General features: G+C 39.4%; 1 long non-coding RNA gene and 1 pseudogene across 1 annotated transcript; both read right to left on the reverse strand.

Annotated features, from left to right (window-relative positions):
* Positions 1–8,995: 8,995 nt before the first annotated feature.
* Positions 8,996–14,844, reverse strand: LOC113305299 (annotated as a pseudogene).
* A 6,656-nt stretch (positions 14,845–21,500) lies between these two features.
* LOC113306923 lies at positions 21,501–22,497 on the reverse strand. The gene is made up of 3 exons (XR_003338901.1): positions 22,420–22,497; positions 21,992–22,079; positions 21,501–21,530 (listed from the first exon to the last, which is right to left on the reverse strand). It is a non-coding gene; the product is annotated as an uncharacterized LOC113306923 (long non-coding RNA).
* Between the last annotated feature and the right edge of the window lie 4,243 nt (positions 22,498–26,740).

Below are 26,740 nucleotides of genomic sequence, written 5' to 3' on the forward strand. Positions count from 1 at the left end.
ATTCATCTTGGGGAAATAGAGATATCAAGTGGGAGGAGAAATTACTGAAGAAATACTAAAGGGAGAGTGTTGGAAGAGGGTAGTACAGCGTTTTAGGGATTAAAAATATTGAGCCATCGTGAGTGAACTATCACACCTCCCAGCTTGTCTGTGTTGATGAGCTTGCAGTAACCTCCCAAAAGGACGTCTGCCACCAGATATGGCTCGTCTTCTTTTTCCTTGGGTGAATCGGTCTGAACAGCTATCTTTACCGTCATCTTCCCAACTTGAAACAAGTTCACTTTGACCACCATATCTCCAATTTGAAACGAGTTCAGGCGTTGTGTAACCGTTTGAATCTTGGTCTCTTGAGTTTCGATGGCAGCTTCCAAATTCTTTGCAACACGTTTGAATGGCCCAGCGCCCCACTCATATCTCTTGACAGCGTCCGCGCCAGTAATCGCGTTGAGTCCCGATGACGGAATAGGGAAAGAAATGACTGGTTTTAGAGAAGATCGTTCGGCCAAACTTACTTGCGTTTGGAATCTATGAGTTAGCTCCAACAGGTCATCTTCAGGTGTCCGGTTTCTATCGGTAACTCGCCGATGCGGTAGCAAGTGAGACGGTTTTTTGGAGATTCTTTCGGGCGTTGACATGGGTAGAGGGGATGTTCCCAATTTCGCCTTGTTCTCGAGTACCCACAAGTGCCCCAATATCATGTCGTAACCCAGTTCTTTGACAATGTGGAATTTTCTATGCATTATAGCGTCTCCCATCTTGATCTCGAGGTTAATGTATCCGTGCGCGTTCAAGGCTTCCCCTCCCAGGTTCTTAATCACGGATGGGGAATGGGTAGCCTCTTGTTTCGTAAATCCCGCAACTTTCAGAGTCTTGACAGTAACAATGTTGAAGTCAGAGGCCGTGTCGATTAGCGTATTGTCTACTTCAATACCTCTTAAATAGGACGTGGTTAGCAGTCCCCAGTTGTCCTTTTCGATTCCGCTCGCTGAGAGAGCTTGGGCTCTTGGCGTAGATTCCATGGAGGGAAAGAGTCGTTTGCCCGACACGACACGATTGAGAGCCGTGAAGATATCTTGGCGCTGCACCTCGAAAAGGTAGAGAATTTCGCATACGTGCTTCACCATGGATCGCAGAGTCTCGTGCACGGAGTCCCCAGAGACTCCACAATTCCTCACCGGAAGTGGGTCTCGATGTACTCCCTTGTTTCCTAGTTGAAGTTCCCCTGCTTCTATCTTTTCTTTGAATATATGCTTTAGTCTGTTGCAATCACTAGTTGGGTGGTGAAAAAATCTGTGGTAGTGGCAGTATTTGGGGTTTTCCATCTCTTATTATTTTATTAATATTTATTATTCTCTCCTGTTTTGCGAAGGATTCCTCATTATTTCATATTTTTGGACACTCGTTCGTGCATCCGGATGCTCAGTCGTGCATCATTGTCGAGTACACTCGCACCATTTTTGTGAGGCTTACTCAGTGATGGTCCAGATGGCCGGTTGTTGAGTATCTATTACTAATCTATGAATTCAGCGGAGAATAATCCATGAAACTGAGTAATAAAAATGAATAGTTGTTCATTATTAATTCGCAGGATCAGCTGTGGATTCGACTAGGAATTCATAATAATAAAATAAGCATTACCATCCTATGGGATCGTGGATTCGACCATAAAATCGGAGTAATTAAGATTATCTATTACCATTTCATGAGATCAGTGGATTCGATCATGAAATCAGAGTAATGAGATAGCACAGTTATTTTATTGCCATTCTATGAGATCAAGTCGTGGATTCGACTATGGAATAAGAGCAATTGTTATTGCCGTTCCATGGGATCAGGTCGTGGATTCGACCATGTAATAGGAGCAATAATAGATTATCCTGGGAATTCAGTAGTGAATGTCACGGCAGGATTAATCTATTGCAAAAAAGATATTAGCCAGTTAAAGCGTCACATCTATTCTGAATGGTGCATAGTCAGGGAGTCAGGATGTTGTTTACGACCTGAAGGCGTTAGTGTTCTCAATCTATAGAGAACCGCCTGAATCTATGCACAGTCTCTCCACATAATCATGGAATGGTGAGTGTCACCGACGTCCTGAAGGCGTTAAGCTCTCAATCTACGGAGAACTGCCCAAATACTTTATTCTGCATAAAGTTCACGACGAAATGCCAGGATCGAATGCTCAGCTGGTGGAGGCTTTTCGGAAACATATTCATATTGGCTTCGTAAAATATGAATCGTTGCATGCCTGAAAGCCGTGTCAAAAACATGCCTCATGATTTTACGGTTTTTGCCCTTTGTTGAAAATCCACCATCTACACCGTGAAGATATCTTGGCGCTGCACCTTGGAAAGGTAGAGAATTTCGCATACGTTTTGCATCATGGATCGCACAGTCTCGTGCACGGAGTCCCCAGAGACTCTACAATTCCTCACCGGAAATAGGTCTCGATGTACTCCCTCGTTTCCTAGTTGAAGTTCCCCTGCTTCTATCTTTTCTTTGAAGATATGCTTCAGTATGCTGCAATCACTGGTTGGGTGGTGAACAAATCTGTGGTAGTGGCAGTATTTTGGGTTTGCCATCTCGGCCTCAGTCGGTGGGCGTCTAGGAGATGGTAGTCTGATAACATCATCTTGAATCCATGCTTCTAAGAGATCGATCACCTCCTCGATGGGAAATGGGAAATCCAGGGTATTTCCTTCAGCTTCGTGATGACGCATGGGAGATTTAGCGGCGGCCTTCCGTGGCGGAGTTGCTCGTCGTGCTGGTGCTTCGCGTTTAGGCTGCTGGTCTGCAGCTGGGGCCTTCCTTTTTCCTCCTTCGTTTACTACGCTCACCAAGGAGGGACCGGCATTGTAATGTTTGTTGATGAGACGTCTATTCCCGCGAGTTTCGCGTATGTCTTCGGCTTTGGTTGGTTTAGCTCTTTCTAATAATGCTGGTGCTGTCGTTGATGATCGCCTGGCAGCCTCATGGAGTCAGAGAATGTCTGGAAACACAGGTTCTCTAGCAAGGCGCGGTAAATGGGAGCCATACCGTTGATGCATGAATTCACCAGTTGTTGCTCAGTCACGTTTGGGTCATGACAGTCTGGTGCTTGAACCCTGAATCTTTTAAAAAAATCATTTGGACGTTCGCTGTCCCGTTGGTACATCCTTCCTAGGTCCGAGAAGGTAACTTGTTCAGACACAAAGAAGTACTTCTTGTAAAACGCGGTAACCATTCCGCCCCAGTTGGGGATGCTGTTTGGCGTGATGCTGTTGTACCATGTGTACGCTCTTCCGGTAATCGATTTCAAAAACTTCTTCAGAAGAAGAACGTGATTGTATTCATGTTCGCCTAGGGAATCCAAGAAGCGAGAGACATGCTCATGTTCATTTCCGGTGCCATCGTACAGGGTGAATTGAAGAGAGGAGTATCCTCTTGGAAGAGGAATTCTTTGTATTTCAGGTGGGTAAGGAGGTTGATGCTGATGCATGTCTATTTCATCATTCTTGATTCGATTCCGGAGAAGTTGTTCCAGATCCTCTCGTGTGACAAAATTGGACGGCTGACTTCTTTCCAATGGGGTTCTGACACGAATCTCCTCGTCCGCGGAGACGCGTTCCGCCGAGGTGCTAGCGTCGGGGGTGTTGGAGGCGTTTCTAATCGGCTCTGGAGGGCGTGACTCACGCGGAAGCCGCTGTCAGGGCTTTGAGAAAGACGAGTACTTCTTCTGTGTCGAAACCATATTCGTCTGGGCTCTAGCGAGAACCTCCTGCCGTTCCATCAAATCAGCGATGGTGATATAGGGTCGGCTTGCTCTAGTTCCTCCGGTTTCTCGTCCTGTTGGTGGGGTAGTTGGAGTCTTAGTGGCGGTTGGAGGTGTCATGTTTGACGAAGCGTTAGGAGCGGTAGCGGCAGCTCTGGCCATGGTGACTGGTGGCATAACGCCTGAAGGAGCGCTTTTAATACTACCAGGATTAGCAAGTTGCGCAAGGACAATAGAGACGTCATCGTCTCTGTCCCTGGTGATCGGCGGTGTTACACCTGAAGGAATGCTTTCGGTGTTACTGCGGTTAGTAAGTGGCGTAGTGATGCTGTTGGAAGTAGCATCAACACCAGGGTAAGATTCTGTGTTGGTGTTCTCGGCAGCTGATCCGGATCTGAGTTCCACCATGTTGGAGTTGGAAGTGAAAGGTGATATCGAAAATTTGGAAATCGATATTGCAACCGAGAGATTGGTCTCCCACTGTGGTCGCCAATTGTTTGAGGGTGAAAACAGTTTCTGTTGGTTTTGGTAATTTCGTGTGATGTGGGTGAGAAACAACTTTAAACCCTAAACAATGTACTGCAAGGGAGTACTTTAGGTTCGAGAGATCAATCTGTACAAGTCCGGCCTAAACCAAGAAATGGTCGTTCCATACTTGCTTCGGTCACAAAGTGGAGGAGAAGGGTTGGTTTTGGGGAGGGAAGCGAAGAGAGTGTTGAGACCAGAATAGTTGATTCTGGAAGAGTAGTTATTTTGACTTGTATCAGAAAGCGTAAGCTAACAGATGAGAAAGCTAACAGGTGATGAGTGTTGTATGCTCCTGACCAAAAAAATTGTTTTCGGTGGAAATAGGTAATGCCTATTTATACAATTCGAAGTGAAACGTACTTTGGTCTCATTAAGAAATGAAAAATGGGTGAGTAAATGGGAGGAGGTGGTAACCGGTAACGCCTGGAATTGATGTTCCATAAAAGAAAGCATTTCACCATTACTCCCTGTATTTACTAACCGCCTCATCCTTATGACACTTTATTATAACGGGCGTGGTATTCGCCGCACACTGTAAACCGCCAAACCAATACCCAATGAGCATTCCCCAGTTTGTGACATGCGTTGATGTCTCGAGTGTTTTCGTGGAAAACATGTAGCACGTTATTGTTGTCTGGAAAGTTGTACTTGGGAGACTTGCCGGATCGGTGATGACCTTCGACGGTCAAGATTTTGCATCTTAATAGGAAAGGAAGTCGTTGATTATTGCAACCCTTCGTTTGGTAGCCATTGGCATGAAAGCATGATCAATATGGCTTTAATATAGCCTAGTTTAGGCGCGGCCAAAAGTTAGGGTTTTGGATTTGTTTAGGCGCGACCAAACTAGGGCCAAAGGTTGCCATGCGTTAGATGGTGACCTTGGACGGCTAAGATCTGCACCTTAGATGAAAAAGTGGTCGTTGATTGTTGTAGGCCTTCGTTTTGGTAGCTGCATAGGGAAGGCCGGTATGGCGTGGCCAAAACTAGGGTTTTGGGCCAAAGGTTACCATCCGTTGTTTGGAAAACTTGGATGGTTAGGATTCGCATCTAGGATGGAAGGGTTGTCGTTGATCGTCGCATGCCTTCGTTCTGGTAGCCGCATAGGGAAGGCCGGCATGGTATGGAACGGCAAGGTGGTTGGCATGCCATTGGCACATGTGACATGGCATGCCTTGGCGCGGTTTGGCGTGGCCAAAACTAAAGTTTTGGTCCAAAGGTTACCATGCGTGGTTTGGCGACCTTGGACGGCTAGGATTTGTATTTAGGATGGAAGGGTGGTTGTTGATCGTCGCACGCCTTCGTTTTGGTAACCGTGTAGGGAAGACTGACATGGTATGGCGCGGCAAGGTGGTTGGCATGCCATTGGCACATGTGGCATGGCAGGCCTTGGCGCGGTTTGGCGTGGCCAAAACTAGAGTTTTGGCCAAAGGTTACCATGTGTTGTTTGGCGACCTTGGACGACTAGGATTTGCATCTAGGATGGAAGGGTGGTTGTTGATCATCGCACGCCTTTGTTTTGGTAGCCGCATATGGAAGGCCGGCATGGTATGGCGCAGTAAAGTGGTTGGCATGCCATTGGCACATGTGGCATGGCGTGCCTTGGCGCGGTTTGGCGTGGCCAAAACTAGAGTTTTGGGCCAAAGGTTACCATGCGTTGTTTGGCGACCTTGGACGGCCAGGATTTGCATCTAGGATGGAAGGGTGGCCGTTGACCGTCGCACGCCTTTGTTTTGGTAGCCGCATAGGGAAGGCCGGCATGGTATGGCGCGGTAAGGTGGTTGGCATGACATTGGCACATGTGGCATGGCATGCCTTGGCGCGGTTTGGCGTGGCCAAAACTAGGGTTTTGGGCCAAAACTTACCATGCGTTGTTTGGCTACCTTGGACGGCTAGGATTTGCATCAAGGATGGAAGGGCGGTCGTTGATCGTCGCACGCCTTTGTTTTGGTAGACGTATAAGGAAGGCCGACATGGTATGGCGCGGCAAGGTGGTTGGCATGCCATTGGCACATGTGGCATGGCATGCCTTGGCGCGGTTTGGCGTGGCCAAAACTAGGGTTTTGGGCCAAAGGTTACCATGCGGTTTTTGGCGACCTTGGAAGGCTAGAATTTTCATCTAGGATGGAAGGGTGGTCGTTGATCGTCGCACGCCTTCGTTTTGGTAGCCGCACAGGGAAAGCCAGCATGGTGGGTCCAAGGCAAATGGCGCAGATGGCTTGGCATAGTGGGGCCAAGGGTTTGGCACGGACGGCTTGGCATGGTGGGGCCAAGGAAAGGTGCGGTTGGCTTGGCATGGTGGGTCCAAGGGTTTGGCATGCCATTGGCGCATGGTGAGGCTAGCATGGTTGGGGACAAAGTAAGGTGCGGTTGGCTTGGCATGGTGGGGCCAAGGGTTTGGAATGCCATTGGCGCATGGTGCGGTTAGCATGGTTTGCCATTGGCACAGTGGTACGGCTGGCATGATTATCATGCCTTGGCGCGGACATGTGGCTAGCATGGTTTGCCATTGGCACAGTGGTGCGGCTGGCATGTTTGGCATGCCTTGGCGCGGAGATGTGGCTGGCATGGTTTGCCATTGGCACAGTGGTACGGTTGGCATGCCTTGGCGCGGAGATGTGGCTGGTATGGTTGGCATGCCTTGGCGCGGAGATGTGGCTGGCATGATTTGCCATTGGCACAGTGGTGCAGCTGGCATGGTTGGCATGCTTTGGCGCGGAGATGTGGCTGACATGGTTTTCCATTGGCGCAGTGGTGCGGCTGGCATGGTTGGCATGCCTTGGCGCGGAGATGTGGCTGGCATGGTTTGCCATTGGCACAGTGGTGCGGCTGTCATGGTTGGCATGCCTTGGCACGGTAGCATGAGGATTAGGGTTTGGCATATATGATGTCGGTCAATGTTAAGGGTTCTGCCGTAGAACATGACACGTAATTCTTATGTAGGCATGCTGATCAATTCAATAAATGTGCTAATGGTCATAGTGACGTCATGTCAGATGTGCGGTTTTACGAATTTAACCCTAAGCTAAAAACCACCATCAATAACTGGTGACATATATTATTTGTTGTCGATGTAGTGGTCCATTTTATTCCTTAGTTCGTCCCTGTAAATTCGATTCCATACATGATGCATTAATCCAAATCAATCTAGCAGTCTAAAGACTTCAGCATCTCAGCCCATCATCCATGCAATCATAGATCACAACAACTCTTGTTTAGTAATGGAAGTTCAAAAACTATCTGAAATAGAAAGTAGATATCTGTTGTATAATTTTTTGAGTTTAGATTCCAAAAGGACGATAAAGAAAGAAGAAATTCATTTGTCAAATCTAGGCCTACCTGAACCTTTGAAGAAAAAAAAGCTTTAAACGTTATTTAGTCATTAGAATAACAGAAGTTAATGGACATCAACGGTTTGATCATTTGACCAGGTTGACTAACGGGTCTACGACCCAAACACTATAACGGACAAATTTAGGATCCAAACACTAAAGGGTACCAAAATCTACGACCCAAACACTAATTAACTCAAATATTCTCCATCTGTATCTTCCAGTGTTCAAAGTTTTTACCTCAAACATTGGTACTTTGATTAAACTTAAACTTGTCGCCATCTTCTTATTCTCTACAACTCATATCCACAACCCTAAAATCTGATACCAGTGCTCTGATACCAGATGTAGAAAATCTGATATCAAAGACTTAAGAAACTCGCGAATACTCAAACTATTCTCTTCTTATTGATGTACTTAAAACCATGGCGCAACAACCTATATATATGTTTAACAAACTTGACTCTCAAGCAAAGAACTTTCCTAACAAATCAAACTCTAAAACAAAAACAGTTCTAGAAACTCAAACTCTTAAACATTAAATTACCCAGCCGTTTGTTTTATAAAACGTCTGGACTTTCTTACCCTGCAATTTCCTTAATAAAATTGTTGGACATACCTAAACAAATAAACTTCTACTGTTTCCTTATGTTTGCTTCACATGGTATCTTGGTTTAACCTTCAATATTATGGAAGAAGCCATTAGCATTTACAAGGAATCATGTTCACGCCGGGATACCAAAAGGCGAGTTTTGTTTGTTTGTGGTCTGTGGTGCTTTACTATGTTATGCATCATTCTGCTTTGTTGTTGAAAAAAACACTAGATATTTGGTCTTAAATTGGTCCAACCATTCTATCGACGTACACTCCTATGAAATTGAACAATATGGCTCTAACTACAAAAATTTCACCATTTGAATCACCATTCTCAGTTGAAGTTGAGAGATTTTAACACTCCAGAAGAGCATTTGAAGTGGAATTCAATTTTTAATAAAACACCAAGCTCTATCTGTACTCTGTAGCTAGTGCTATTGCTTAATCGCTTGATGATATTTTTTGAGGCAAAATCTACATGGTTTTAGAAAGGGGGAGTTTTGAGTTTAACTTTTTTGGGGTCATAGAAAGTAGAGTCAACCTGCTGCCTGCCATTCGGATATGGACCAAGAACCAAATGGTAATGCCCAAGACTGTTTGTGCCACAGGATCGGACATTCGGACCGGCTTATGACTTTTCAGAATCATAAGAAAACAACAAAAGATCGATTGATTTGTACAAAGATGCATAGGATCAATCATGAGAGTAAATAACAAAAGATCAGTCAACTCAGAGCATGTAAACAAACAACAAACTTTTTTATTATATACTTGCGGCAAGTGTTTGAACAATTCAACAGACAGTACTATTAACCAAACTAGGGATTAAGAATTCAACTTCTTCTTCGAAATCCGGAAGCTGTGAGGCCTGTGTCTTTATAGCTTCGACGTCGAAATTCCATCCGCTCATCCTGTATCTTGGTTTTTCATCCCTTTCCAGATCTGCCAATTTCTTTTGTATAATCACGTCTTCTTTTATCTTAAATTCTTTAGCGGAATCCCCCAGACTAGGTAGTTCCTTCAGCAGTGTACGTGTAAGATACTCACTCGAACGAGCTTTCTTGAAGAAGGGATGCTTTAACAACTCTTGTGCTGAAGAACGCTTATGAGCGTCTTTCACCAAGCACTTCTCGATGAGTTTCCTAAAAGACTTAGAACTTCTTGTCCCTTTCGCTATGATCAAGACGAGGCGGTGCATCTTGTATAGTCTTAAGAAGAATCTTCATCGGAGGAAAATTAGAGTACGGGCCATGCCCATGAGCAAGTTCCAACGCTGTTATACCGAAAGACCAGATGTCAGCCTTAAAGTCGTATTCCTTTCCCTCCAGAACCTCAGGTGCGATCCAGCATGGTGTTCCCGTAAAAGTCTTTCTTCCATGTAGCCACTTTCCCTCGTCAAAAAGGCTTGCAGAAGCACCAAAATCGCAAAGCTTTATCGCACCACATGAATCCACTAAAATATTCCCTGCTTTCACATCCCGATGTATGTCCCCATGCTGGTGTACGTTCACTAATCCTTTCAAAACTTGGCGTAAAATCGTAGCGATCACAGACTCTTCGAATCCATCTGGAAAAGCTGACTTCATGATATGCAGACATGAACCAGCAGCCATGAATGGCATAACAACCAAGAGATAGTGATCTGTAACGAAGGAACAGTGCGCCTTCAAGAGATTTGGTTGATCCATGAGAGTCATGGTCTGTGCTTCATGAGCGATTTTACACAATTCACTGTTCCCCTTTTCGAAATCCAACACTTTGATTGCAACAGTTTCTTGTGTCGGATTACAAACAGCACGATAAATTGTTGCAGTAGCTCCGCTACCTATTTCTTCAAACAGATTATAATGCTCTGTTGGTTAAACTTCAACATAGAAGTCACTAACAAGCTGGTTAGGACAAGATTAGGAAATCGATGTAATCCTAAGGGAATTAGAAGTCATCTACTTCTAAGAAAAGGAAAGACATGTAATAAGGTAATAGGACTAGGAAAAGGAATTCATAGATCTATATATATATATGATCACCAAAGTTGTGGTTGATCATATGAGCAAGATTAGAGCTTGTGTTTAGTTTTGAGAGATTTTCTAAACATCAATAAAGAGAGTTGTCTTTATATAAGCTAAGTTTCATCTTGCAGTTGCCATTAATTGGTATCAGAGCTTGTTTTCTGAGCCATGGAAAACGAAACCACCATTGTGGGTGCAAAACAGTTCACGCCACCATCAATACAAGTTCCAATCCTCAACGCCACAAACTACACAGTATGGGCCATGAGAATGAAGGTACTGATGAAAATCTACAAAGTTTGGGAAACAATTGATCCTGGTACATTGGATCCAGACTAAAACAATGTTGCCATTGGATTACTCTTTCAAGCAATACCAGAATGTCTTGTTCTACAAGTTGGTGAACAGGAAACTTCAAAGAAAATTTGGGATGCAATAAAGGCACGTAATCTCGGAGCTGATCGAGTTAAAGAAGCCCGTCTGCAAACCTTAATGTCTGAATTTGAAAGAATGAAGATGAAAGACACTGATACTATTGATAGCTTTGCAGGAAAGCTATCAGAGATAGTCTCAAAAGCTGCGTCACTTGGAAAATCCATTGATGAAGATAAACTGGTAAAGAAGTTTCTCAATAGTTTACCAAGATCCAAGTATATTCATATCATAGCTTCTCTCGAACAAGTCTTAGATTTAAAGAAGACTAGCTATGAAGATATAATTGGAAGATTGAAAGCATATGAAGAGAGAATCCTTGATGAAGAAAACAATGGAGAAACTCAAGGAAAACTCTTGTACACAAACTCTTACCAACAAAACTCTGCGACAAGAGGAAGAGGTCGTGGAAGAGGTGGTAGAGTAAACAGAGGCCGAGGAAGGGGAGGAAGGTTTAACTCACAAGATAGAACAAAAAGTCAGAATGATCAAAACCAAGGGAAAGAAAAGAAGGATAGATCAAACATTATTTGTTACAGATGTGATAAACCAGGACACTTCTCCTTTGTATGCCCTGAAAGAATACAAAAGATGGAAGAAGCAAACAAGAATGAAACAAGGGAAGCAGATACATCTCTTTTCATGCACGAAGTTGTATTCTTAAACGAAGGGAAACTAATACCAAAGAACTACGAATCAAAGGATGGAGAAGAAGGAATCTGGTATTTAGATAATGGAGCCAGCAATCACATGACAGGTAAGAGACACTACTTTTCTGAACTCAATGAGAAAATCAAAGGATAAGTGAAGTTTGAGGATGGATCTTCTGTAGAAATTGAAGGGAAAGGATCAATTCTATTTCAGAGCAAGACCGGAGAACAGAAGCTTGTCACAAACATCTACTTCATCCCAAACTTACAAAGCAACATTCTAAGTTTAGGACAAGCTACAGAAGTTGGAAGTGATGTTAGAATGCGACAAGATTATCTAACAGTTCATGACCCAGGTGGAAGACTTTTAGTTAGAGTCTCACGCTCACAGAATAGACTCTACAAGATAAATCTCATGATTGGAAGGCCATTGTGTCTGAATATGAGACTGGAAGATCAGACATAGAAGTGGCACGCAAGGTTAGGACACATAAGCTTTAGAACTTTAAAGGCAATGTCTCAGAACAAGATGGTTTGAGGACTACCACAGATAAATGATGAAGCAAAAATCTGTGAATCATGTTTAGTTGGGAAACAAACTCGTCAAGGTTTCCCAAAAGCAACAACATTCAGAGCCTCAGAGCCATTAGAGCTTCTTCATGCTGATTTATGTGGTCCTATTACACCACAAACCCTTGCAAATAACAAATACGTATTTGTTATTATAGATGACTTCTCAAGATATATGTGGTTTATTCTTATGAAAGAAAAGAGTGAAGCATTTGACAGATTCAAATCTTTCAGAAATCTGATAGAAAAAGAGTTAAAAGAGGAGGTCAAAATGCTTAGAACTGATAGAGGAGGAGAGTTCACTTCCTTAGAGTTCAACAAGTTCTGTGAGTCAAATGGAATCAAAATGCAACTCACAACACCATATACACCACAACAAAACGGAGTGGTGGAGAGGAGAAACAGGACTCTAATGGAGATGACAAGAAGTTCTTTGAAGGCTATGCAGGTACCTAATTATCTATGGGGAGAAGCTGTACGACACTCCACATACCTAATAAACAGGATACCTACGAAAGCTCTGAAAGAAATGACTCCATATGAAAGTTTGCGAAAGATAAAACCAAACATAGATCATTTAAGAGTGTTTGGTTGCAAAGCATACGCAAAAGTTGATTCTGCAACTCTTAAGAAACTGGATGATCGATCTCAGACACTTGTGCATCTAGGAATTGAGCCTGGATCCAAAGCTTACAGATTATTCAATCCAACAACGAAAAGAGTAATAGTGAGTCGAGATGTGGTATTCGATGAAAAAGCAAACTGGAACTGGAAAGAAACTAATGATGGACCAAGTAGGGATCCAGGAATGTTTCACATGAGATGGGGTCAAGTAATTGATGAATGCGAAGGACCCATAATCATCAATACCAATGGAAACAATGATGTTAATCAAGAAGAAGAAGAGAATAATGAAAACACTGAGAATAACGAAGAAGTAGAAGAAGAAGAAGAAGAAGAAGAAGAAGAAGAAGTAGAGATCGATGAAATAACTCAACCCATTCCACTGCGAAAATCAACAAGACAGATACAAAAGCCACAATACCTGGAGGATTATGTTCTTCAAGCTGCAGAAGAATGTGAGATTATGCTACTTTCTGTTAATGATGAACCAAGGAATTTTTAGGAAGCAAAGGTCTCGACTAAATGGACACAAGCATGTAGAGAAGAAATTATTTCAATCAACAGAAACAAGACTTGGTTTCTAATTGATAATCCAGGTGGGGTAAAAGTGATTGGTCTTAAGTGGATCTTCAAAATAAAACGGAATGCTGATGGTACTGTCAACAAATATAAGCAAGACTTGTAGCTAAGGGATGTTCAAGAATCAGGCATAGACTTTGATGAAGTTTTCGCACCAGTTGCTAGACTAAACAATTCGTTCTTAATAGAGGCAGCATCAAACTCATGGGAAATTCACCACTTAGACGTTAAGACAGCATTCTTACATGGTGAATTGCGAGAAGATGTGTATGTTGAACAACCAGAAGGTTTTGAAGTAAAAGGACAAGAGCATAAGGTTTATAAGTTATCAAAAGCTCTATATGGTCTAAGACAAGCTCCTCGAGCCTGGAATACAAAGTTAGATCAAATCTTAAGAGAAATCAGATTGTTAAGTGCTCTAAAGAAATCAGTATACAAGAGAAGAAAAGGGAACGCTTCTTGTGATTGCAGTCTATGTAGATGATCTATTTTTGACTGGCAACTCCCTTAAGGTGATCAATGAGTTCAAGAGAGAAATGTCATCAAAGTTTGAGATGTCAGACCTCGGAAAACTCACTTATTACCTTGGCATAGAAGTCCATCAAGGAGTAGATGGGATTCAGATTAAACAAGAAGCTTATGCAAGGAGAATTCTGAAAGAAGCAGGACTTGAAACTTGTAATCCAACTAAGATACCAATGGAGTTTGGACTTAAAGTTTCAAAGGCACAAGAAGAAGCTGAGATTGATCCAACGAGTTATAGAAGAAATGTTGGATGCCTAGATACTTGTTACACACAAGACCAGACTTGGCTTTCTCTGTGGGAGTAGCAAGCCGTTATATGCAGAGTCCACGCAAGTCTCATGGTGATGTAATAAAGCAGATATTGAGATATCTAAGAGGAACAATCAGCTGTGGATTGAAGTATGGTCGAGGAGGATCAAAAGGAATTGTTGGGTATAGTGACAGCAGTCATAATATTGACCAAGATGATGGAAAAGGTACAACTGGTCATATATTTTATCTAGGTGAAGCACCTATTACATGGTGTTCACAGAAGCAAGACATTGTATCCCTCTCATCCCGTGAAGCTGAGTTTATGGATGCAACAGAAGCAGCTAAACAATCAATATGGCTTCAAGAACTGTTGGGTGAAATCAAAGGAAGAGAACCTGAAAAAGTTCTCATCAAGATTGATAATAAGTCTGCAATTGCACTCACTAAAAATCCAGTGTTTCATGGAAAGACGAAACACATTCACAAAAGGTATCATTTCATACGAGAATGTATCGAGAAGGAGATCATCAACGTTGAACACATACCAGGAACTGAGCAGAAAGCAGATATATTGACAAAGGCATTAGCTCGGATCAAGTTTGAAGAAATGAGACAATTGATTGGAGTACAAGATATGTCACGGGTAAGGTTGAAGCTTAACGGGGAGAATGTTGGTTAAACTTCAACATAGAAGTCACTAACAAGCTGGTTAGGACAAGATTAGGAAATTGATGTAATCCTAAGGGAATTAGAAGTCATCTAGTTCTAAGAAAAGGAAAGACATGTAATAAGGTAATAGGACTAGGAAAAAGAATTCATAGTTCTATATATATATGATCACCAAAGTTGTGGTTGATCATATGAGCAAGATTAGAGCTTGTGTTTAGTTTTGAGAGATTTTCTAAACATCAATAAAGAGAGTTGTCTTTATATAAGCTAAGTTTCATCTTGCAGTTGCCATTATGCTCGGATCCTAAAGGGTACTTCTGATGCTTTTCCATCTTGCTTTCTTGTGTGTTTCTCAAGAGTTCTTCTCTTTCGTTTTCTTGAAAGATCTCTCTCTCTCTCAAAACTTATGAGTGTTATTCTCTATGCGGAACCCTGACACAATATATATAGGGAACTATGGCCGCCTTATAAAAACTTACTTAGACCCGGACTCTAATTTTATTGGCTAGCTTTGCTTATAAAGCAGTTATACGGCGCCCGAATCCTATTTCCAATCAACAACTACACCTTCTATTCTGAAAAGGAGCGGAGTTATTATTCCTATGTAAAACTAGAAAACTAGACAAGGAAATATCATGCAAGCTTGTTCGCACTCTTTTCGAGGTTGCTATCTCAAAGCAGCCTTCTGTAATCTTCATGGATGAGGTATGTGGCTCAATCTGTAAAATCTTTTGAAGTCCTGTGTCTTTGTCCTTTGATATACTCCATAGGTCGAATAGTTTGCTTATTCCCTAAAACATAATCATCTATTCAGCAGCGATGCAAATCGGTATTCCTGGAAACTTTTAAACATCTCTTGCATCTACACGTTCTTATTTCCACGGATACCTCAATGATCTTTTGTTGTGCTACAGATTGACATGATAGCATTATGTCAACAAGATTGGCTAATGAGATTACACGAATACATCATTGATCTCTTTTGATTTTGTTGTGCTACAGATTGATAGCACTATGTCAACAAGATTGGCTAATGAGATTGATGCAAGTACAAGGTTAAAGTCGGAATTCTTAATCCAGTTTGATAGCATTCATATGCTTCCATTTCTTACTTTACTTTATAGCCAGAGATGCATTATCTGGTCTTCTTTTGTGCTCAATTTCATCATCTCACATTCTGTTTATCAGATTTAACAAAAATCTACCTAAGGTGTCTGTTTTTGCAGGTGCAACCAATAAGCCACAAGAATTAGAGGATGCTGTCTTCGCAGACTGGTTAGGATGCAACTATTATATTTGTCTATATGTGTTCGGTGCAGGCTGGAAAGATGTTGCCATCGACAACAAGCTGAAAATTGGTGAATGTGTGATATTTGAACTCATTGATAGACTTCCAGATGCAACATCTGTAATGAACTTTCATATCTACCGAATTCCAGTTTTTGTTCCTTCTCCAGTTCCCTGCAAAAGAAAGTAATGGGCCACCAGAAGAATGTTTCACTTGTGTACCGTCTTCTCCGATTGCGCAAGAAAGAAAGAGACGTGGAAGGCCATGTGAAAATTCGACGACAAAAAAGGGAGGTTCTGATAATCACGGTAAGAAAGATTGGTTGCATTCACCTCATATTAATACCATACTGATTATATTTATGTGTTGAATTTTCCATCGATGCTTTCTTCAGCAGGAGCAGCCCGAGGGAAGTCATGTCTCTCAGTTCTCCGTTTCCTTTTCTCTGGACCTGTGTGAAACACTTCAATGATATTCGTCTGGTGAGTTGATAATATTTGTATGCCAATAGATGCTTTTTGATCATACATTTACGAACATAAAAAATAACTACTATTGTTAAATAAATCATTACCCGTTTTCCTTTACAGACTATACCGATTAAATTTGCAAGAGAACATCTTCCAGCTAAGGAAACATATCCAGAAAGTGGGGAAGAAAAAATCGCTGTCTTGCTACAAAATGAGGAAGGCTGCAGTTGTGAGCTTCGTGTCTTAGGAAATGTAAGTCGGTACATTTTCAGTAAAGGCCTGAAAAAGTTCGCCACGGACAACAACCTGAAGATTGGCGATTATGTGATTTTCGAACTCATTCATGCACTTCCAGATGCAAAGCTTGTAATGAACTTACTTTTATATTCATCGACTTCCAGTTGATGATGATTCAGATGAAGATAAAAGCTGCTATTCAGGGTGTCATTCATTGGATTTTTAACTACTTGAACTTCCATTTAGATTCTTATGTGAAATATGTAATATGGGATTGATCATATTCTTTTAGGTACTACTTATACAAGTTAACATGTAGCTACTTGGCACTGGCACTGGCAGTGTTCAATATTATTTGATGGGCCCCGAGAGAGAATCTGGCCCAACGATGGTTGTCATCGCATATATGTTGATCGTAATAATCAGTTGATCATGATGAGTGAGGTTCTAGTTGGTAACTTCTAAAAACTTTTTTCGAAGCAGCGTAATACATGTCCTTAATCCCAAAGGGCTATATAGAGAGTTTAGGCATATGCCTATCAGGACTAAACTCTCCAACTTTGGGTTAAGTCATACGGATACCATTATAATCACAGGTTTTTAATTTCTTAATAGATGAAATTCTTAGTACATGGGAGCAGAAATCAGTTAACCATGCATATGATTATCACTTGCCCATCAAATGTGAATGTTGACACTGAAGGGCTTCTGGTATAGTTTGGAGGAAACATACATTGTTCATTGATACTCTGCGCATGGTGGTGGTGGTAGGAAAATAAAACTTGGGTTTCTGCTATCTGTCTCTGAGGGAAAAGGAGAAGATGGAGGAGCACCGTTATCTTGGTTTTGGAAGTGAAGCTTAGGAATTTGATTGATGAAACGGTGAGCAAGTTTGTTGAACCACATAAAAAACATCACTTCTTCGAGATCTTTCTTTACATTGGAGAAAATTAAACCGATGCAAATTCTTAAATGTTTGATCTTGAAAAAATGATGTGTCCCGTCTGGCTAAACATATGAAATGGCTGGTCTTGAACATTCAATGTTTGCTCTATGAATTCTGGATGTGTTTATTTTTCTCCGTCATGATTCAATATTTGCTCTATGAAATGGCTGCTTCTACAAGTGTTGCTTAGTGCTTTTTAAGTTGTTCTTTACTTCTTTATTACTGTTCTTCTCCACAACAAAGCAATACAAGACATACAATAGTAATATGCACAACAAAGAAACAATATCCCAAAAGCCACGGTAAAACCAAACTTGTCTTTCGATACCCCTGCATGAATTTAATTCTTTGTATATGCAAAGGGCTTCTTTCATAACCTTTTCTTGCGATAACAATTGTGCTCTCTTCTTTCCGGATGGATGTGTGTAGAGATAATCTTCTAACAATGATCCTCCATTCCCAAGCTCCCAAAGCTTCTCATACACTTTGGGTGCACCCCGAGGATCGTATCCAGCCGAGGCAAGTAAGAGCAATCCAATATAATCTGCCTCCTTTTCCATCCTAACAAAAAAAAACAACAAATGATGAGTAAACCACCGGCAAGAAACATAAGCACTTACAAAATATGCATATAAACTTCTCTTCTTTGATTATTATTTTAGGATGAAAGACTAATTATAATCGATTAGTTATTTTAGTAAACATAAAGGGAACTACTACTGGCAAAAATGGCGAAATAAATAGCAATGAAACCCAAGTACCTCCGAGAGAAAGGCAGATCGAGGAGGTATTTATCTAGTTCATTTAGATTAGTCATCAGGTGAGCCAACAGAATGCGAAGAGTCATTTTCAGAATTTGAAAACACATATTGATTGAGTAGATTTCTGCTCCATGTCTTGCCACAACATGTCCAACCTGATATCAGAATATCATATCACCCGTATATTAGCAAACATCATGGAAGAAAAAAAAACCACCGCACATCCGAAAACGGCATGCTTTATCGTATTTTTTCTTTTTTCTCTAGGAAGCTAGTTCACTGAAATACAAACTATATTAAGAATTCTAAGAAGCAGAAAATCAATACCTCATGTCCAATTATTGTAGCTATCTCAGCATCTGTTCTAAGAACATTAAGCAAACCAGTGAAAACAACTATTTTTCCACCAGATAAACAAAATGCATCAACAATTGGATCATCAACAACCAAAATCTCCCAATTTAATCCTTCCAAATGATAAGTAGCAACTTTACCACCACTACTTTCTTGAACCCCTTTGTCGTCACCATGATCAACTTGGTTGTGGTATCAATAATTCTTTATATAAAGGGGAATACTTATGCTGACGTGTTGGATCTAGGGCTGCACATATTTCGGTACGGATCGGTTCTCTTATGGAACCGGTGTCTTTACTTGGTGTTGGCCGGTACCTCTTTTTGAGTACCGGTACCTGTACTTGTACATGGTGTTGTACCTGTACCGCCGGTACCGGTCCGGTACAAGACCGGTACCGGTTTTTTTACCCGGAAAACGTTACAAATTAATACTAAGTTATACAACATTTCCATATGATCAATGTATCCAAAATAAGTTCAGGTTGCATACATACTTAAGTTCAACATTTCCATAACTTCAAAACAACAATCCAAAATAAGTTCAGTTTGCTAAAAAGTAAAAAACAACATTTCCACAACCATAAGTCTTCTACGCCAAGTCGATAAGAAATGAAATATGATCATTGCAAACGAGAATGGATGGTTGCAAAGCCTGCACTTGCAATTTGCAATCCTATCCTGCATTCATTTCCATAAATTACATAGTAGTAATGAGAATTTGATATAGAAATGAATCCAAATTATGTTTCAACAAGGACAGCAAGAAAGATAAAGAAAGTTACCAACCTTCCATTTCTTAGCAAGGAGCCAAGGAGCCAAGAAATAAACTTCAAGCTTTTAGGAAATTCTCAATTATGACTGCAACAGGCAAAAAAAAAAATAAACAAGAAGAAATAATTAAAATTCAGTCAATACAATAAAAGTAATTACTATTAAAGAAAACGAAAAAGAAGAAAAACCTAAATAAGTAACTGCCGCATCTTCACCATCATCATCAGGTACATAATCACATAGAAGATCAAGAGCAATGGGTTTTTGTAAATAGCTTTGTGTACAGAGCAATGCCTCAACTGTCTTTGTAGACATAGAAGCTCTCCATGGAGTAAGCACGCGCTTCCCGGTGCTAAAAGCTGATTCAGAGGATACTGAAGACACAGGCAAGGCTAATATATCTCTTTCAATGTAGGACAATACCTTATACCTGTTTGCATTAGCCTGCCACCAAGCCAATATGTCAAAGTCATCATCTTGATCTACTTCACGCATTTTTCCATCCATCATCACATCTGTCAAGTACCTATCTAACTCCGTTGTTCTTGCTTCTTCAACACAACTTGGGTTGTCCCAATGATGTCTCTTCCTTGATTGAACTCTTGATTTCAACCCTTGAGATGGCGTGCTAACTGAACTGGCAACTACCGAAGCAACACTAGATGACCCTTCCTCATGAGTTGAATACACTGAACTATAATCATCAAAGAGTTCCTGAAATTCTAATTTCACCTTTCTCATGATTCTTTGAACCTCCCACAAATTGTTCTCAAACAAACAGTTAAGAGTAAATTCTAGCCCCTTTAGTTTCTCTCTTGGATCCAACAATTGAGCAAAAAACATAACAGGATTCATTTTCTCGTACACACCCCAATACTTATTGTACTTGGCAAACATAAGACGAGACATACGTGCAATAAATGGATCTGATGCTACATTTTCTCTAAATTCAATTAATTGTTCATGGATGAATACCAACTCCCATAAGTAAGAATGAGTAGTGACTTGTGTAGAAGCAGAAAAATTGACAGTTACATCGAAGAATACCTTTAAACACTTCACAAGACCTCTAGCATAAGCCCAATCTTCTTCATAAGGAGCATGAGTCTTTACTTTCTTTTTCTTCTTCTTTTTTACCTCTTCTTCCATATCATCAACCTCTTCATCTTCTTCCATATCCTCAACCACTTCTTCCAAGATATCATCACTAGCTATAGCTTCCTCAATATCAGCATCACTTGGTAAAACAGATTCCTTGTCTTGCTCAAAAATAAACCTCTCTTGAAAGTCCTTACCAAGATTCAGCTCTGCCTTTACTTGTTGGAGTTGTAGTTTCAGATTCATTTGTGTGAGATGCAGCTTGAGAGGATGATCCAACTTCTGTTTGTTGAGTTGTACTTGTAGTTGGAGTTGCATTTGTAGTTGGAGTTGCATTTGATGTGGTCATCTAACAAACATAAAACAAAACCAATTACATTCAGATTATACCAACATTCATTATAGAGTATTAGAAACAAATAATAATCAACCAATGGTATTATATATATGGTCATCTAGCAATGCAGTTAATGATATGTTAGCATTAATTGACTGAGGCCTTGAGATTGCAACAATCGGAACCTATTTGCCCCGCACTTCATGGATCTCTCTACTCAGTACGGTACTAGTCTGATTGGAGTACTAACTAACACTGATCACACCTCTAAAAACTCTCATTTACTCTGCAACTAGGACTCGGAAAGGGGTTTGTTAATGTTACATTGTTGTTTACAGATTTGAATTTTTCCTTTCCACTTCTTATTTTAAGGTTCAAGTAATCTATCAATCAGATTTAGGAGCCATATATCTTGTTATCTGAGCACTATGATTAATTATTAAGCTAATCACATGCTGTCTGGGTGATTAATTTCCAGTGACAAAGAGAGAGAAGTAACTGCATTTTTAAGAAAGGGAGCTAAGAAAGAGAAAAAATAAATTCAAGAAAGATGCAGAACGTATGAGACTTGTTCTCAAAGAACTCATCATTTCCCCACTCATATCCCTGACACAACGAAGATGACTGAAAGAGTAAAATTAATGAAATACAAGCTAGTTTACATACTCTGAAGTACTTTAAGTCTTTAATGGGTATTTTGTAACACCTGCTGCCCTGAAACACATTACGATCCTTAAGCGTTCAGCGGTTCAGCCTGAAATTCATTTATAGTTAAAGAGGAAATTAACAAGTAAGTAAATTTGCACAAGAAACAGTAGTCAGTAAAGAGTGTAAGCTAATAAATGGAAATCGGTGACATTTAAAAGTTGGAAAAAGCTAGCATTTCCACAAAACTGCAGAAATTGTTAAGCGCAAACTGATCATGCTCTTTAAAGCTTAAGCATCTACCTCACCATAAAAACTGCAGAAATTTGTTATTGTAAGTATGTTTCAAGAAGAAGAGAAACTTAGTGTGTCCCTTGTAGAAACCCATCATATATGTACTTTCAAATTACATCAAATTGCAGAAATTGCTGATCCTTCATTTATGAGAGTAAAATGAAATCCTATTGTAAAGCCAAGGAATAGCTAAACTGCATTGTGATCCATATCAATATGCACTGAACTCTTATTGCTTGTTTCTTTATATAAGAGTTGAGTAAAAATTGAGCTTACCACAAGCCATTGTGCAGTACTTGAGAACCCCAAAAATCTAATTCTTCCTTCTTCTCTGCTTTGGCCTTTGGACTAATCTTCTCAATATCTGAAGAAAAAAAAATACAAACGAACTTAGAACATAAAACTAAAATTAGAAAAGGAATTCTACTGAGAGACAATCATACAAACCAAAACAAAATAAAAGGAAAAAAATAAACCCTAAAAAAATCAATACAACCAGATGTACAATAACCCTAAAAAAATCAATACAATCAAAACTCGTATCATAAAACTGAAATTAGAACCATACCGATGATTTGAACTTCATAAAATCAAAAAGTTTGCTAGAGATTATGTCAAAAAAATCAATATTCTAGGGTTCAATACGAAATCAATGTACAATCAAACGATTCAAAGTTTCAAAGCCTATGGAGAAGAATACTGACCTGAATCCTGATAGAGATGGTGATCCACTGATATTACTGATATTCAATCTCGATTCAAACCCTAAGAGAATCGAGAAAATGATGCTGCCGCTGGCACTGAGGGAGAAGAAGAAACGAAAAAGAACTGAAGAATGCTTCTTCATTTTTTTTCTTCTCGACATCTATCTAGATCTCAACGGCTAGGATTAAAAACCTAGATAGATCTCAACGGCTAATAATAACCGGTACAGATGGTCCGGTTCAAGTACGGTTCTCCCCAAGAACCGGTGTCTGTACCGGTCTAGTCCGGTTCTCAAATTTCAGAACCGGTGTCTGTACCGGTCAAGCCGGTTCCGATTCGGTACCAGTCCGATTTTTCCGGTTCTACTCCGGTTCAGGTCGTGTAGACCGGTTCTTGTGCAGTCCTAGTTGGATCTACATTAATTCTGAAAAAATAGAACGCCATGTCAGATGACAGGTCATGCCAATGTGGCGAATTCAATTACTTATTTGACGCCATGTCAGATGGCAGGTCATGCCAATGTGGCGATTCAGTTATTGTATTTGAAAAGACACATCAACTGCAGTAGTTATCCAACCGCAACTTATGGTACGATACGTCTTTGCAATATGGGTCGGGATCCCTTAACAAAACATTTTAACAAAATCGTTTGACAAATCTTACAGGTCGTTGGATTATTTATATCTAATGGTTTTTATCGTTGCTTACGTGGCAGTTTAGCAGGCTCCATGTTGTATTTGGCACAGTTTCTTCTACATTAAAACATCTTTCGTGTTTATAATGTTTCTGCTTCTTTATTTTGATTTAATAGATTGCGCTAAGATTTTTGTTTTTCCGTTAAAATCTTCTTTCACACTTAATGGACTGAAACTTCAAATAATTTTTTAGGTCAATAGAAATCTAAATTTTCTATGTGTTGATGAGTTAAATTAAACACCACTAAGTCTATCATTTATTTATTTTTACGATTGCATGATGATGATGATTCACCATTTTCAGATTTGAGAATTAATCCCGATTAAACCCAATACTGTCACCTGCATGAGGAGTATAATTAGGGGAAAAAGATGAAGTTCTTGATTGTTATTACTACGAGAAGAAACATTGCTGTTATTACTACATCAAAAAACTTGTTCTTATGATTGCAGTGGTAATACACCTCATACCAGCTCCATCAACATGCCTTTTTAAGTTAATTAACATTTCCAAAAGAGATTGATGTTGATTATGCGTTAATTCTGATAATCAGGTAGGTGAAACTGTTGTTGGTAGTGATAATGGAGGAGGCATAAAATTCCGGTAGAAATAGGACAAGAAGAAAACTGTGATGATGAATGACAGTAAACATTATAAAAGAGTTATTTTCTCTCTTTAGAGAAAAAGTTGGTCATGGTGATGAACCTGATGGTCATCAAGATGAGATCCGTGAATGTCTCGGCATAGATACAACCAAACAAGGAATAGTAGTAGTTATATGCCACTTCACCTGAATTTCTCAACCGATGGATTATTCATATCTTATGGTTTAGAAATTTTATCAAAATGGTTTGTTACAGGATCCCGATCCTTGTTAGGAGAAGATATATGTTCCCGCAAATAGCTTTTCTCGAGCAAAGCGTCTTCTCAAGACTATCGTTGGGTGGTTCGGCCATAGTTAAACCAGACAAAAAAAAAACATGACAGATAAAATCAGGAAATTTTCCCAGTATCTTTACACTGACCCAATTTTCTGAAAAGGTATAACTGTCCAAATCCGTTAGTCGGCACAAGAAAATTCTTAATTGCTTTCCTCTATAGACACATCCGTTTAAGACACAACAGATTTATAGAAAATGTTGGACCAACCGATGCGTTGTTACTTAACGAGGAGATGCATCCTTCCAGGATCCAACATGATTTAAGATACATGTTTTGGTTAACTGCTTCATCGAAATTTTGGATCAAGCCACTTCATGGAAAACCTTTTCTCCAAAACCGTATGTGCTCCTTTGCATCATTCACTTCCATAGTTAGCTCTCTCATGGCGTCAAAGAATCTTTCAATCAATCAACTTAGGTATAGAGATATACATTACATTGAATAGTCAAAATTTCGGGTTTGGAATTAATTTGATTGTTATTAATCCTTGCTTTTAAATCATTATATATATATCGAAATTAGGTTTACTTCTTCTGGCGGATATGTTGTTAAGGTATTTGCGAAAAAGTTACCAAGAAGATAAATGTGGTAAGGAAACTCAAGCGATCTCGGAAGAGGTGCAAACCCTATCGGTTCTTATTTATTTCAATCTTGCCTTTAAAAAAAATTATATTATATGGTGGAAACGACATGGCAAGAAATTGTCAAGTTCAGTCATTGTTAATATGACTTCTTTTTACTGGTCATTGCCCAAAAATGGTGCGCTGGGAAATTTAATTACCAAAAAGGTTCAATTTTTTCTAAATTCTTAAAAATGTTTTATTGGATTTTTGTTGCCTATTTCACCCTTGAAATAAAATTGTTATGACTACTAAGTCCTCCACATTATATTTCTTTATTAGTTTTTGGAAACCTTTTTAGAAACAGTATGGTGTTAATTGATATTTTAATTGATGGAATGTGTTCCCATTGTTAAACATTGTTTGGACAATATGAAGTTATCTTTTTTTGAGAAGAATGTTTACCCAATGGGTTTACATTGTGTTCACAACAAAGATTAATTTGGAATGTGTATCCATTGTTCCCATTGTGTTCACAATAAGGATAGTCATATTATCATCTTTCACTTTAATGAATAATAAAAATGTACACCCATTGTTTTCCACTGTATACACAATAAGGTCAATATAAGAAATGTGTACCCATTGTTTTTCATTGTATTCACAATAATGTCACTTTTCATTTTAATAAATAATAAGAAATGTGTCCCCATTGTTTTTCATTGTGTTCACAATAAGGTCATTTTTCATTTTAATAAATAATAAGAAATGTGTATCCATTGTTTTTCATTGTGTTCACAATAATAAGGTATAATTTGAAATGTGTACCCACCGTATCCCATTGTGTTCGCAATAAGGAATGTGTACCCAATGTTTTTCATTTTGTGCACAATAAGGTCATTTTTCATTTAATAAATAATAAGAAATGTGTACTCATTGTTTTTCATTGTGTTCACAATAAGGTATAATTTGAAATGTGTATCCACTGTATCCCATTGTGTTCGCAATAAGGAATGTGTACCCAATGCTTCACATTGTGTTTACAATAAGGTCATTTTTCATTTTAATGAATAATAAGAATGTATACACATTGTTTTTCAGTGTAAGGTCATTTTTCATTTTAATGGATAAGTAAGAAATTTTGTACCCACTGTTTTTCATTGTGTACACAATATAAGGTATAATTGAAATGTGTATCCACCGTATCTCATTGTGTTCACAATAGCCATTTATAATAATTTATTGTTTTATTTTATTGAGTGTGTACCCACTGATTTACATTGTGAGCACAATACGACATAAGGCATGATATTAATTATATAATGTGAACCCATTTTTCCAGCAATGTGCACCCATCGAGCTCCACACACTCACTTTACACGCGCACCTCTTGCATCTTATTTTAACACAATAAAATCATTTCATTTTTATCGAATGCATCTTCTTTTGTTCTTTTCATCGAACTCCTCTTCTTCTTTGCATAAGGCATAGAAATACGTCAATCATCTTCCGCGACAAAGAAACATAACAACCATCCTTCGAGCGTGTAATGGATTAAGTATATCATAAATTACACTGGTACCAATTTTTATCTCCAATTTTTATCTCTGTTAATTTCTTTGAAATTGTTAATCTCTGAAAATGATAGATTCAATCTATCTTCTATAATGTTAATTTCTATTTTAATTTGTCTGATATCTGTCTTCGATCATTATTAAATTAGCGTTTATGGTTCTCAATAAAAAAAACTAGGGTTTGATATTTATGGATGAAATTTATGTCTCAGGGAAGGATTTGAGATGAGTTTAACTCTAATTAGAATATAATGTTGAAGAATAACTCAATATTGATAGTTATGGTTTGATTTTGTTAATAAGATGACTTGGTTTATATGATTGAAATAAAACTGGGATTAGAGATGGTTATTGATGAGTAACTTCTTTTCCTTTTTAGACACTTAATATGTTTGTGCTTTACTCATGGGATTACTCAGAACTCATCTTTGTATAAAAATAATAGATGAGCTCATAGTATTATTGATTTACTTATTTAGGTCGTCATCTAAATTAAGAACCTCTCCTTGGATTTAGTCCAAAATAGGGCAAGATGTCATGGTTTCTTG

The sequence above is a fragment of the Papaver somniferum genome, chromosome 8 (genome assembly GCF_003573695.1).
Source record: "Papaver somniferum cultivar HN1 chromosome 8, ASM357369v1, whole genome shotgun sequence".
Taxonomy (NCBI): Eukaryota; Viridiplantae; Streptophyta; class Magnoliopsida; order Ranunculales; family Papaveraceae; genus Papaver; species Papaver somniferum.